Consider the following 13344-nt stretch of genomic DNA (forward strand, 5'->3'; position numbering starts at 1 on the left):
ACATCAAATTCAAAATTAGCATATAGTTTTCAAAATAAAATTTCTCAGTTTCAACATTTGATATGTTGTCTTTGTACTATTTTCAATGAAATATTGGGTTTCAAAGATTTACAAATACTCATATTCTGTTTTTTTTTATTTATATTTTACAAAGTGTCCCAGATTTATGGAATTGGGGTTGTAATATGACAGTAATAAAAAACAAAAGGACAATAACGAACATTGTAATACCGGTATAATAACTACAATCTGTTCTTTTAATCCATACAGGTGAAGTGGAGATAACCATCAACAGTGATTGTTGTACTGGTATTATTATTATTATTATTATTATTATACACTATACAGCCAAAAGTATGCATTCCCTTGACCATCACAATCAGATGTCCTTGTTGAACATCCCATTCCAGATTTATTCCCTCTTTGCTGTTATAATAAGCTCCACTCTTCCTGGAAGCCTTTCCACTAGATTTTGGGGTGTGGCTGTGGGGATTTGTGCTCAGTCAGCTCCAAGTGCATTAGTGAGATGTTGTGATGTTGAGGAGGCTTCAGTTCATCCCAGAGGTGTTCAGTGGGGTTGAGTTCAGTCAGGGCTCTGTGCAGGAGAAAGCGTGTTTAGTTTTTACAAATACTGGCACGATTTGTTGGAATATGTAACCTCATTGCTGATTGGCTGGAACCATAACGAGAATCGGTGGAATGGCGCGATAGAGCGAGAATTTAAATTCAACATCATCACACCATTCCATTGGCTCCTGGCTTCAATTACGATGACTATTTAATGCTATATTCTTGTATCCCATGTGCTGAAAACAGCTAAAGCAAGATTAGAATCGAAAAAGCGAATCCAACAGTGTTCACTGATTATTTTGTAATGCGGTATTTTTTCAGTAGGGAGTTATTCACCTGTCAAAACTGGTAGACTACCGTGTGAACCAGTGGAATTGGCAAGTTTGCTGAGCTAGAAATAAATATGCAAAATTATTATACATACAGGACATTTTTTGCAATGGAATAAAAACATGTTCTATTCTCTTCTGGCGGGCTTCATTCAGTTGGTTTGATCGCATGCAATATTTTTAGCATATTGTCGATCCTGAGTGTATTATGCCACTCTACCCAGTGGAGAATGAGTGTTGAATATGGTTTACAATTTGTAAACAAACATGGCCACCAGGTTTGCTTCGTTAAGTATGGAAGATTTTGAGAGAATTTTGAAAGAGAAGGATGCTCTGAACACCCGAAAGGAATGTGTATGTATAATCTCATCTCATCTCATTATCTGTAGCCGCTTTATCAGTCAGCTGGGATGGGCTCCAGCTTGCCTGCAACCCTGTAGAACAGGATAAAGCGGCTACAGATAATGAGATGAGATGAGTTTGTTTGATCACTAAAAAGTATGGCTTTGCAATAATTCTCCTGGTTATTAGGATACCTTTGACTGAATCTAAAGCTCGACTGCTAAAACGGTCAACTGTGATTTGACTCGGCTATAAAAAGTGAAGTTAATAAACAGTGTAGTTTTGGAGGAATATATAAAGCTACACCCATTACATAAACTCATAAATCCACAGACAACTGAGTGAGGATTGAGTTAAAACTAAACCTGAGATCTGTTTGGGTGCCACGGTGGTGTAGTGGTTAGCACTGTCACCTCACAGCAAGAAGGTTCTGGGTTCGCGGCTGGCGAGGGCCTTTCTATGTGGAGTTTGCATGTTCTCCCCGTGTCTGCGTGGGTTTCCTCCGGGTGCTCCGGTTTCCCCCACAGTCCAAAGACATGCGGTTAGGTTAATATGGCACGGCCTTGGGCTGAGGTGGCCTTGAGCGAGGCACCGAACTCCCAACTGCTCCCCAGGCACTGTCAGCATGGCTGCCCACTGCTCTGGGTATGTGTGTGTGTGTGCTCATTGCTCGTGTGTGTTCACTGCTTCAGATGGGTTAAATACAGAGAGGAATTTTACAAGTGTGTGATGAATAAAGTTGTGCTTTCTTTCTTTCTTGACTTTTCTCTCAGGAGACTGAGAGTGAGCTTATGGGCCCCCTAAAGCAGTTATTTGTTCTGATTCTATGTCATCTCTCACATCCATTCAAAGTGGAGAATCATCATGTCGACAGGACTTTTGAATGAAATTAATAATATCTTATTTGCAATCAGTCAGCAGGGAATATCAATCCAGTTTGTATGGGTTCCAGCCCATAAAGGAGTTGGTGGTAACGAGGAAGCAGACAAGCTGGCAAAAGAGGCAACCAAAGAAAAGGAGGTTCAGTTAAATATTCCACTCAGTAGATCAGAAGTTAAGGTACTCATTAAACATACAGTGCCTTGAAAAAGTATTCATACCCCTTGAACTTTTTCACATTTTTCCACCTTACAACCACGAAAAGTTTTTTATTGAGATTTTATGTGACAGACCAACACAGAGTAGCACATAATTGTGAAGTGAAACGAAAATGATAAATGGTCTTCAAAATTTTAAACAAATAAAAATCTGAAAAATGTGATGTGCATTAGTATTCAGCCCCCCTGTTAGGACTAGGACTGTTTTGGCCTCTAGAGGCCGCTGTTATTTCCTTTTCATGTCGTGTTTATTTTGGCCTCTAGAGGCCGCCACTGTTCCTGTGTTTTGTGTTTGTGTTAATTGCCTAATTATCTTCACCTGTGTCCTTAATTAGTTTGTCTATTTATACCCCTGAGTTCAGTCCTCTTGTCACGGAGTCTTTGTGCTGTTATGTTTATCTCCAGTTTCCTTTGTACTGTGTTTTTTGATCTTCTTAGCTTTTGAATTTTTGCACTTTGCTTTTCTTTTGGATTATACTCTTTGTTTTTTTTTTGTCTTTTGTTTTGCCCTGTATATAGTGTATATAGTTTAAATAAACCTTTTGATTCTTTTTCTACTTCCGCCTCACGCCTCTGCATTTGAGTCATCCCCCTGGTGGCCTAGTGGGGGTTTGCTGGATTATCCCACCAACGAACCAGGTTCGAATCCCAGCAAAACCCTAACAGAAAGACTCCGTCATGACCGACTCAGCAGAGGCTGCTTCAACTGTCTACCCGGCCAACCTTCAGGGAATTATGGCAGCTTTGACACGCTTCGGAGCGACCATGGACGCTCATGGACGTACGCTCACCAGCCAACGTGAGGCCCTCGCTCGCCACGAGGAACTGCTTCAGCAAATTGGGAAAACCCTGGCACAGCTGACATCTCTGCCTGCATCTCCTGCTCCTGATCCAGTTCCTGCTCCTGATCCAGCTCCCACTCCTGCTCCAGTGCCTCCTGCAATGCTGCCTTCTTCACCTCGCGAACCCAGCCTTCCTGCACCACAGAGGTATGACGGCAAGCACAGTGAGTGCCGAGAGTTCCTTACCCAGTGTCAACTCACCTTTGAGCTTCAGCCTACCACCTACACTACGGATCGCCGCAAGATTGCCTTTGTGATCACCTTATTAGCTGGTAAGGCGCGAGCCTGGGCTACTGCTATCTGGCAAAGACAGGGACCTGAGTGCTTTGATTTCCAGCTGTTTTCTGAAGAGATGCTTCGGGTCTTCGATCAGGCAGACATCAGTACCGACGCAGCCCGAAAGCTCATGTCCATCCGGCAAGGAGGAAGCGTCGCAGATTACGCCATCTCGTTCCGAACACTCGCAGCAGTAAGTGGATGGAACGAGACTGCCCTGGTGTCAGCCTTCCACCATGGTCTGTCTGACCCCATCAAGGACGGTCTGGCCTCTATTGGATGCCCAAGTGACCTCGAAACCCTCATCTCACATGCTATTCGTCTGGACAACAGGATGAGAGAACGCCACCAAGCCTTGAGCCCCCCCAGCCTCCCTACCTCTACCTGGAGACCGTCTACCTCCTTCAGTGACTGTCCAGAACCCATGCAAGTGGGTCGTACTCGCCTCTCCGCATCTGAGAGGGAGCGCAGAAGGAGGGACAAGTGCTGCATCTACTGTGGCAAGCCTGGTCACTTCCGAGCATCATGTCCCGAACTCTTGGGAAAAGGACCGCCCCGTCCAGCCGAGGGAGGGTTGTGACGGGGCCTACCCTCTCTCCCGGACTCCCTGGCCAAGGAATCTACATCCCGGTCTCCATCTCCTGGGGTGAGTCTGTCCACTCTTGTCAAGCTTTGATAGACTCAGGGGCGGCTGGGAACTTTATGGATATTCACTTCGCCCAAAGCATCAATATTCCGACTGCACCTCTTGAAGTCCCACTGTCTGTGTCTGCCCTCGATGGCCAAGCGTTAGGTGATGGAAGAGTCACCCAAGTTACTTCTCCAGTTTTCCTCCAGTCTCAAGGTCACAAGGAAGAAATATCCCTGCACCTGATTCCTTCACCTGAGTTCCCAGTTATTCTAGGCCTTCCTTGGCTTACTCGCCACAACCCTCGCATAGACTGGGTAACAAGCCAGGTTGTGGAATGGGGCCCTGCATGCCATGCCTCTTGTCTGCTCTCTAGCTCTCCTGTGTCTCCTGCCGAGCCCCCTGATCTCACCGAGTTATCTCAAGTTCCCACAGAGTACTGGGATCTCAAGGAGGTATTCAGCAAGAGCAGGGCCGCCGTTCTTCCTCCGCACCGGGCCTACGACTGTGCCATCGACTTGCTCCCTGGGACTACCCCTCCTCGTGGCAGACTGTTTTCACTCTCTCAGCCAGAACGCAAGGCCATGGAGGAATACCTCAAAGATGCCCTGGTCTCTGGGTTTATTCGACCCTCCACTTCACCTGCTGGAGCCGGCTTCTTCTTTGTCGGCAAGAAGGATGGGGGGCTCCGACCATGTATTGATTACAGGGGCCTGAATAAGATCACTGTGCGCAACCGATATCCCCTTCCGCTGATGTCCACAGCTTTCGACCTGCTCCAAGGCGCCACCGTCTTCACCAAGTTGGACCTACGGAACGCATACCACCTCATCCGTATCCGACAGGGAGACGAGTGGAAGACTGCCTTTAACACCCCGTCTGGGCACTACGAATACCAGGTGATGCCCTTCGGACTCACCAACGCACCAGCTGTTTTTCAGGCCCTAATCAACGACGTCTTAAGGGACATGATTAACCTATACGTTTTTGTCTACCTCGACGACATCCTTATCTTTTCCAAGACCGTGCAGGAGCACCGCCACCATGTCCGCCAGGTTCTCCAGAGGCTGCTACAGAACAATCTGTTCGCCAAGGCCCAGAAATGCGAATTTCATGTTCCCGAGGTCTCCTTTCTGGGATTTATTGTACGGACAGGCCAACTCCAAATGGACCCTGCCAAGACCCTGGCCGTCCGGGATTGGCCTACTCCCAAGTCCGTTAAGGAGGTTCAGCGGTTCTTAGGATTCGCTAACTTCTACCGCAAGTTCATCAGGAACTTCAGTTCTGTGGCAGCACCCATGTCAGACCTCACCAAAGGGACAGGTGGATCTTATGGCTGGTCTCCTCAGGCAGAAAAGGCGTTCAAAGACCTCAAGGACCGCTTCTGCACGGCACCCATTCTGGTTCTCCCGGACACCTCCCAACCATTCATCGTGGAGGTGGACGCCTCGGACAGTGGTGTCGGCGCAGTGCTCTCTCAACGTTCGGAAGGAAAGCTGCACCCCTGCGCTTACTTCTCCCACCGCCTGAGTCCTGCGGAGTCCCGGTACGATGTGGGGGATCGAGAACTGCTAGCGGTCAAACTGGCCCTTGAGGAGTGGAGGCACTGGCTGGAGGGAGCACAACATCCATTCCTGGTTTGGACTGACCACAAGAACCTGGAGTACCTCCAGCAAGCCAAGAGACTGAACCCTCGACAGGCTAGGTGGGCCCTGTTTTTCAGTCGATTTGACTTCACCCTCTCATACCGCCCCGGCTCCAAGAACACCAAACCTGACGCACTGTCCAGACTGTTCTCTGCCACTAACAGGGAGAATGAAGTCGGGCCTATTATCCCTGTGTCCCGGATTGTGGCCCCTGTCCGCTGGGGTATTGAGGAGGCTGTCCGACGAGCCCAACGCCAGGACCCCGGTCCTAGGACGGGGCCACCGGGCCTCTTGTACGTCCCACATCAAGCCCGGGCCAAGGTTCTCCAGTGGGGTCACTCTTCCCCTCTCACCGCCCACCCGGGAGCTCGGAGGACCCTGGACTTCCTGAAAAGACGCTTCTGGTGGCCTAACATGGAGCAGGAAGTAAGGTCATTTGTCCTGTCCTGTGAGGTTTGCACCAGAACCAAGAACCCACGACAGCGTCCCCAGGGTCTCCTGCATCCTCTGACCATTCCCCGGCGTCCCTGGTCCCACGTGGCAGTCGACTTTATCACGGGTCTCCCTGAGTCACAAGGTAACACGGTCATTTTGGTCTTAGTTGACAGATTCTCCAAGGCCTGCCGCTTCATACCACTGTGCAAACTCCCCTCTGCTCTTGAAACTGCGAAACTTTTGTTTAATCATGTCTTCCGAGTCTTTGGTCTTCCACAGGACATCGTCTCAGACCGAGGGCCCCAGTTCTCCTCCCGAGTGTGGCACGGGTTCTGCAAGGTCATCGGAGCCACTGCCAGCCTCTCCTCTGGGTTTCACCCACAGTCCAATGGTCAGACGGAGAGGCTCAACCAGGACCTGGAAACCACCCTGCGAGGCCTGGCTATGGATAACCCGACATCGTGGAGCACCTGGCTGCCATGGGCGGAGTACGCCCACAACACCCTGCAGTCATCGGCCACCAAGCTGTCGCCATTCCAGTGCCAATTCGGGTTCCAGCCACCTCTGTTCCCGGACCAGGAGGAGGACGCGGGGGTGCCCTCGGTCAACCAATATGTGAGACGGTGTCGCAAGACCTGGAGCAAGGTCAGGAAGACCCTCATACAGACCTCCAGAACCAACCAGACTCAGGCCAACCGCCATAGAAGACCTGCACACGCTTTCCGCCCTGGGCAGCGTGTTTGGCTGTCCACTAAGGACCTTCCACTGCGGGTGGAGAACCGCAAGCTTGCTCCTCGCTACATTGGCCCCTTCAAGGTGGTGCGCAGGGTGAACCCTGTCTCCTACCGGCTCCAGTTGCCCCGGACTCTGAGGATCAACCCCACTTTCCATGTTTCCCTGTTACGGCCCGTACTGACGTCTACGTATGCCCCTGCCCCTAGGAACCCCCCACCCCCCCGCATCTTCCAGGGGCAGACTGTGTTCACTGTGAATCGCCTGCTTGACTCCCGCCGGGTCCGCGGCGGGTTGCAATATCTGGTGGACTGGGAGGGCTATGGTCCTGAGGAGCGCTGCTGGGTTCCTGCTCGGGATGTCCTTGATAAAGAACTATGTCGGGACTTCCATTCGGCCCATCCGGATCGCCCTGGGAACGTCAGGAGACGCTCCTAGAGGGGGGGGTCCTGTTAGGACTAGGACTGTTTTGGCCTCTAGAGGCCGCTGTTATTTCCTTTTCATGTCGTGTTTATTTTGGCCTCTAGAGGCCGCCACTGTTCCTGTGTTTTGTGTTTGTGTTAATTGCCTAATTATCTTCACCTGTGTCCTTAATTAGTTTGTCTATTTATACCCCTGAGTTCAGTCCTCTTGTCACGGAGTCTTTGTGCTGTTATGTTTATCTCCAGTTTCCTTTGTACTGTGTTTTTTGATCTTCTTAGCTTTTGAATTTTTGCACTTTGCTTTTCTTTTGGATTATACTCTTTGTTTTTTTTTTGTCTTTTGTTTTGCCCTGTATATAGTGTATATAGTTTAAATAAACCTTTTGATTCTTTTTCTACTTCCGCCTCACGCCTCTGCATTCGAGTCATCCCCCTGGTGGCCTAGTGGGGGTTTGCTGGATTATCCCACCAACGAACCAGGTTCGAATCCCAGCAAAACCCTAACACCCCCTGCGTCAATACTTTGTAGAGCCACCTTTTGCTGCAATTACAGCTGCAAGTCTTTTGTGGTATGTCTCTACCAGCTTTGCACATCTAGACACTGAAATTTTTGCCCATTCTTCTTTGCAAAATAGCTCAAGCTCAGCCAGATTGGATGGAGAGCGTCTGTGAACAGCAATTTTCAAGTCTTGCCACAGATGCTCAATGGGATTTAGGTCTGGACTTTGACTGGGCCATTCTAACACATGAATATTCTTTGATCTAAACCATTCCATTGTAGCTCTGGCTATATGTTTAGGGTCATTGTCTTGCTGGAAGGTGAATCTCCTTCCCAGTCTCAAGTCTTTTGCAGCCTCCAACAGATTTTCTTCCAGGATTGCCCTATATTTAGCTCCATCCATCTTCCCATCAACTCTGACCAGCTTCCCTGTTTTTTTTTTTTTTGCTCCTCCTACTCAAGCGAGTAGGACGCTTCTTTGCTTTGCTCCTGCTTGATCTTTATTTTACTTTACTTTCTCATTTAATTTCCACTATTTTTTCATTTTATTTTTCATCTTTATAAGCTTTTAATTTTAATTTAATTTCCACTATTTTTTTTTCATTTTATTTTTCATCTTTATAAGATAAGTTAGCTTTTAAAACAAAATGCCAGGGGGCAAAAAATCCAGGAGATCCTGCAGAAAATGCACAGAACTAGAACAGAGGATTTCTATCCTGGAATCAAAGATTGATGCTCTGCCAAAGACGGACGAATTAAGAGCGATATCTCAGGAAAGGAGTACAGAAACAGTGGCTGAGAATGCAGAGAATGCACCCCGACAGGCCGATGGCATTGCAGATCGAGTGGATGAATTCATCGATCTAACAGGGCAAAATGTGAGTACAGAAAACTGGCACATGATGGGTGGCAGGCCCAAAAATAAAAACAGAAGAGTAATTACCTCAACACCAGCTCGTTCTGATACTATGCAACCCATGCTCCACAGCCATGCTATTAGAAATAGAGCTAGGTCTACAAATTACAATAGGATTTACAATCCTATGGAAAATCCACAGCCCATAAGGCTTCAGAACAAATTTGAATGCCTCAGGGATGTGGAAGCGGAATTTTCAGGCGGACAAACACATCGTAAAAAGAGATCGCACCAAAACCGAAGGGCTGTGGGAAGAGGCAAAAAGCAGCTCATAACACCACTGGATCCCACAACTCTTGTTCTTGGTGATTCCACTGTAAGACATTTAAAAGGACATGGGATGATTATTTGCTGCCTTCCAAATGCATCCATCTCTGACACCAAAGACAGCATTTTGAAGCTCATGTCCGAGCGTAAAACTATCAAACGTATTGTTGTGCATGTGGGAGCAAATGATGTTTTCAGAGAACAGCTGTTTGTCCAAGATGATTTCAGAAAACTTTTTTCTGATCTCTATAAGACTGGAATACAATCTTTTATCAGTGGCCCACTCCCTGCAAGGGGAAGCTTTGCATTTACTCGACTCTTCAGTCTTAACACCTGGCTTGGAAAAACTTGTTTTTCATCTGGTATGAACTTCATAGACAATTTTAACCTTTTCTGGAATCGCAGAGAATTCTTCAAGCCAAATAGTACTGAACTCAGCTGGATTGGGACCAAAGTCTTAGCAGATCATTATAGACTTGCAATTTTCTCTCAGCCAACATTGAGGAAAACAGTTGATAAGATGTCGCAGACTGACCTAGTTACCTCTGCAAAGCCAAAACAATCATCTATGCAAGTCTTCACCAAGGACACACAGCCATCTGGGGCAGACTGCCAAGAACCATCTGGGGCAGACTGCCAAGGACATCAACAATCACACGGAGAATGTGAGCATGCGATTTTATCATGCGATTCCATCCAGATTGAGGACCTGACTAAAGATAATCATGTCAAGGCTGCATCATCCACATCTCGACCCCATGCAAGTATCACAGAGACTATCAGGGAGACAGTCACCTCAGAGACAGTCATGGAGACACTTACAAAGACCTCACCAAAGTCTCGCTCTTCTGATTTTATTGTACCATCTCCGTCTCCCCCCTGCATGGATTTCCCTAATAGTATGCAGAGACTGCTGCCAATGGCTACACTCTTTTTCCAGCCCAAATCTGTCGCGACAAGCAGTGTACCCAGTTCATCAAAAATTAACCAACAGACTGAACTGTGTTCGCCCAGGACTTTCAGCTGGCTACCAATCTTTTTCACCATCTAAAAGATACATGACATCTCCAATTCTTTCACTGTCAAACCAAATGGAACATACAGAAAGTCTTGTATGATGTGCTGGGGGTCCCTGCATTGGGTGTAGTTTTGAAAACAAGCTGGGACCCAGTATGTCTATGCCATTCTCTATTCCTGTGTTGATAAGAAATAGAAAACAGAGCATATTTAACCCAGGGGGTAAACTAGTCTAGTCTCCTTCCTGTTTCAAAACAATATCAGAATGCCCAAGCGGATATTATTTCTAGACTTTCTGTAAAGCTAGCTCTTCTGAACGTTAGATCACTTTCAAACAAGTCATTTTTAATTAATGATCTTATCTGCAAACACAATCTTGATTTTTTGCTTCTAACTGAAACTTGGCTGGATCAAGCAAATAGTGCTACCACCCTTATTGAAGCAACTCCCCCAAATTTTAATTTTATGAATGTTACCCGACAGGGGAAAGGTGGAGGGATCGCAAATATATTCAAAGTCTCTTTTCAATGTAAACAATCCTCACTTGGTGATTTTACATCCTTTGAACACTTATGTGCACTTGTTACATGCTCTCCTAACATATTATTATTAACTATTTATAGGCCTCCGAGACATTCAGCCAAAGTTTTTCTGGAAGAGTTTGGTGAACTGTTGTCAGTCATTTGCTTAGAGTTTGACTGTCTTATTATATCTGGGGATTTTAACTTGCATGTAGATAATCCTGAAAACACGTATGCCAAAGAACTACTTGCACTTATTGACAACTTCAACCTAGTACAACATGTACAGGGGCCGACCCACTCTCGGGGTCATACCCTTGACCTCGTTATCACAAAGGGTCTTACTGTTTCTACTGCTGTTGTTGACCTGGCCTTATCTGATCATTTTTGTGTTTTCTCTGATGTTTGTATGTCTCCTCACATTCAGAACAGCTCAACGACTATGGGTAGGAGAGTCATAAACGACAACACGTGTTCTTTTTGAGCAAGCTCTCTCTCGGATCTCAACCAAAATGTCAGACTCTGTAGATGATTTACTGGAAATTTTTTATTTAAATATGACCCAAATTATGGATGATATTGCTCCATTCAAAATTAAAAGAGTCAATGATAAGCAGAAAGCACCATGGAAGCAATACCCAGCTGTTAAACTGCTAAAGAGAGAATGTAGAAAGACTGAAAGAAAATGGCGCAAATCTAAACTTCACATCCATTATCAAATCCATAAAGAGATGCTTTGTAATTATAATTATGAAATTCGTAAAGCAAGACAGTCTTTCTTCTCCAACATCATCAACAGGAATATGAACAATGCCCGTGTGCTATTTTCAACAGTAGAGAAGCTAACTAATCCCCCACCACAATTAGCACCTGAACTTCTCTCAGTTAATAAATGCAATGAGTTTGCATCCTTCTTCAAAGGTAAAATTGATAAAATACGGCAGAATATTGCTCATAATATATCTCAGTTGCAAATAATTGAAAAACTGCAATCACCAGTGACACAGACAGATAACTTCAACACAATGTCAGAATTTTGTTTAATTGATTATGAGACTCTTGAAAAAACTGTACAAAATCTCAGTTCCTCAACATCTGAATTGGACATTCTGCCCACCAACTTTTTTAAGTCTGTTCTTCATCTTATAATTACAGATGTGCTTCAAATCATAAATACATCCCTAGAGACTGGCATTGTTCCTGTGTCCCTGAAAAAAGCCGTTGTAAAGCCCCTACTTAAAAAGAATAATCTGGATGCTTCAGTATTAAATAACTACAGGCCAATATCAAATCTACCATTCATCGGGAAAATCCTTGAAAAAATTGTCTTCAATCAATTAACTGCCTTCTTGATATCAAACAGCTGTTTTGATAACTTTCAGTCAGGATTTCGTGCCAATCATAGCACTGAAACAGCGCTGATTAAAGTTATAAATGACATACGTCTTAATACTGATGCAGGCAAAACATCGGTCCTGGTATTACTGGACCTCAGTGCAGCTTTTGATACTGTTGATCACAACATACTGCTATATCGACTTGAACACTGGGTTGGGTTGACTGGAAAGTTATCAATTGGTTAAAATCATACTTAAAAGATAGAAGCTTCTTTGTTACCATGGGAAATTGTTCCTCAACATCAATGTCCTTGACCCGTGGTGTCCCCCAGGGGTCGATTCTTGGACCATTACTATTCAACCTTTATATGCTCCCACTTGGGCAAATTATCAAGAACAATTAAATTTTGTATCACTGCTATGCAGATGACACCCAAATTTATTTTGCTCTATCACCTAATGATTATGCCCCCCTTGAATGTCTCTACCAGTGTATCGACCAAACCAACAACTGGATGTCACAAAATTTTCTTCAGCTGAACACAGATAAAACAGAAGTAATTCTATTTGGAAAAAAAGATGAAAGACTCAGGATTACCACTATTCTTGACACAAAGGGGATTAAAACAAAAGAAATGGTTAAAAATCTTGGTGTTTTCATTGACAGAGAGCTAAACTTTGACAGTCACATGAAAGCAATCACTAAAACAGCATTTTATCACCTGAAAAAACATTTCCAAACTAAGAGGACTTATGTCAAAAAATGATCTGGAAAAACTTATCCATGCCTTCATCTCTAGTAGGGTTGATTACTGCAATGGCCTTTTCACAGGCCTGCCAACAAAGACCATCAAACGACTTCAGCTGGTTCAAAATGCAGCAGCGAGGGTTCTCACACGAACAAAAAGAACAGAGCACATTACTCCAATTCTAAGGTCCCTTCACTGGCTTCCAGTAAGCTACAGAATTGACTTTAAAGCATTGCTGCTGGTGTACAAATCTCTAAATGGTACAGGGCCCAATTACCTCTCTGATATGTTGCAGCGGCCTAACCCAATCAGATCTACCAGATCGCAGCAGCAAAATTTACTGTTAAAACCTGTTGTTAAAACAAAGTGTGGTGAAGCAGCTTTTAGCTACTATGCAGTACAGCTATGGAACCAACTGCCAGAGGACATTAAAAATGCTCCTGCTGTTGGCAGCTTCAAATCTAGGTTAAAGACCAAGCTGTTTTCAGATGCTTTCTGCTAAATTATTAACATTGCCATCTCTACATGTTTTAAACTCTTTACTTTTACAGTCTCTGCATGTTTTAAATTTTACTTAACTTTTATTCTATTTTATTCTGCTGGTTTTTTTTTGTTTTTTTTTAAATTGAACTTTTATTTCATTTTATTATTTTACTTCTACTATTGTTTAATTCTTATTATTTTTCTTCCCCATTTATTTTATGTAATTTTATTTTCTA

This window comes from Neoarius graeffei, chromosome 26 (genome assembly GCF_027579695.1).
Source record: "Neoarius graeffei isolate fNeoGra1 chromosome 26, fNeoGra1.pri, whole genome shotgun sequence".
Taxonomy (NCBI): Eukaryota; Metazoa; Chordata; class Actinopteri; order Siluriformes; family Ariidae; genus Neoarius; species Neoarius graeffei.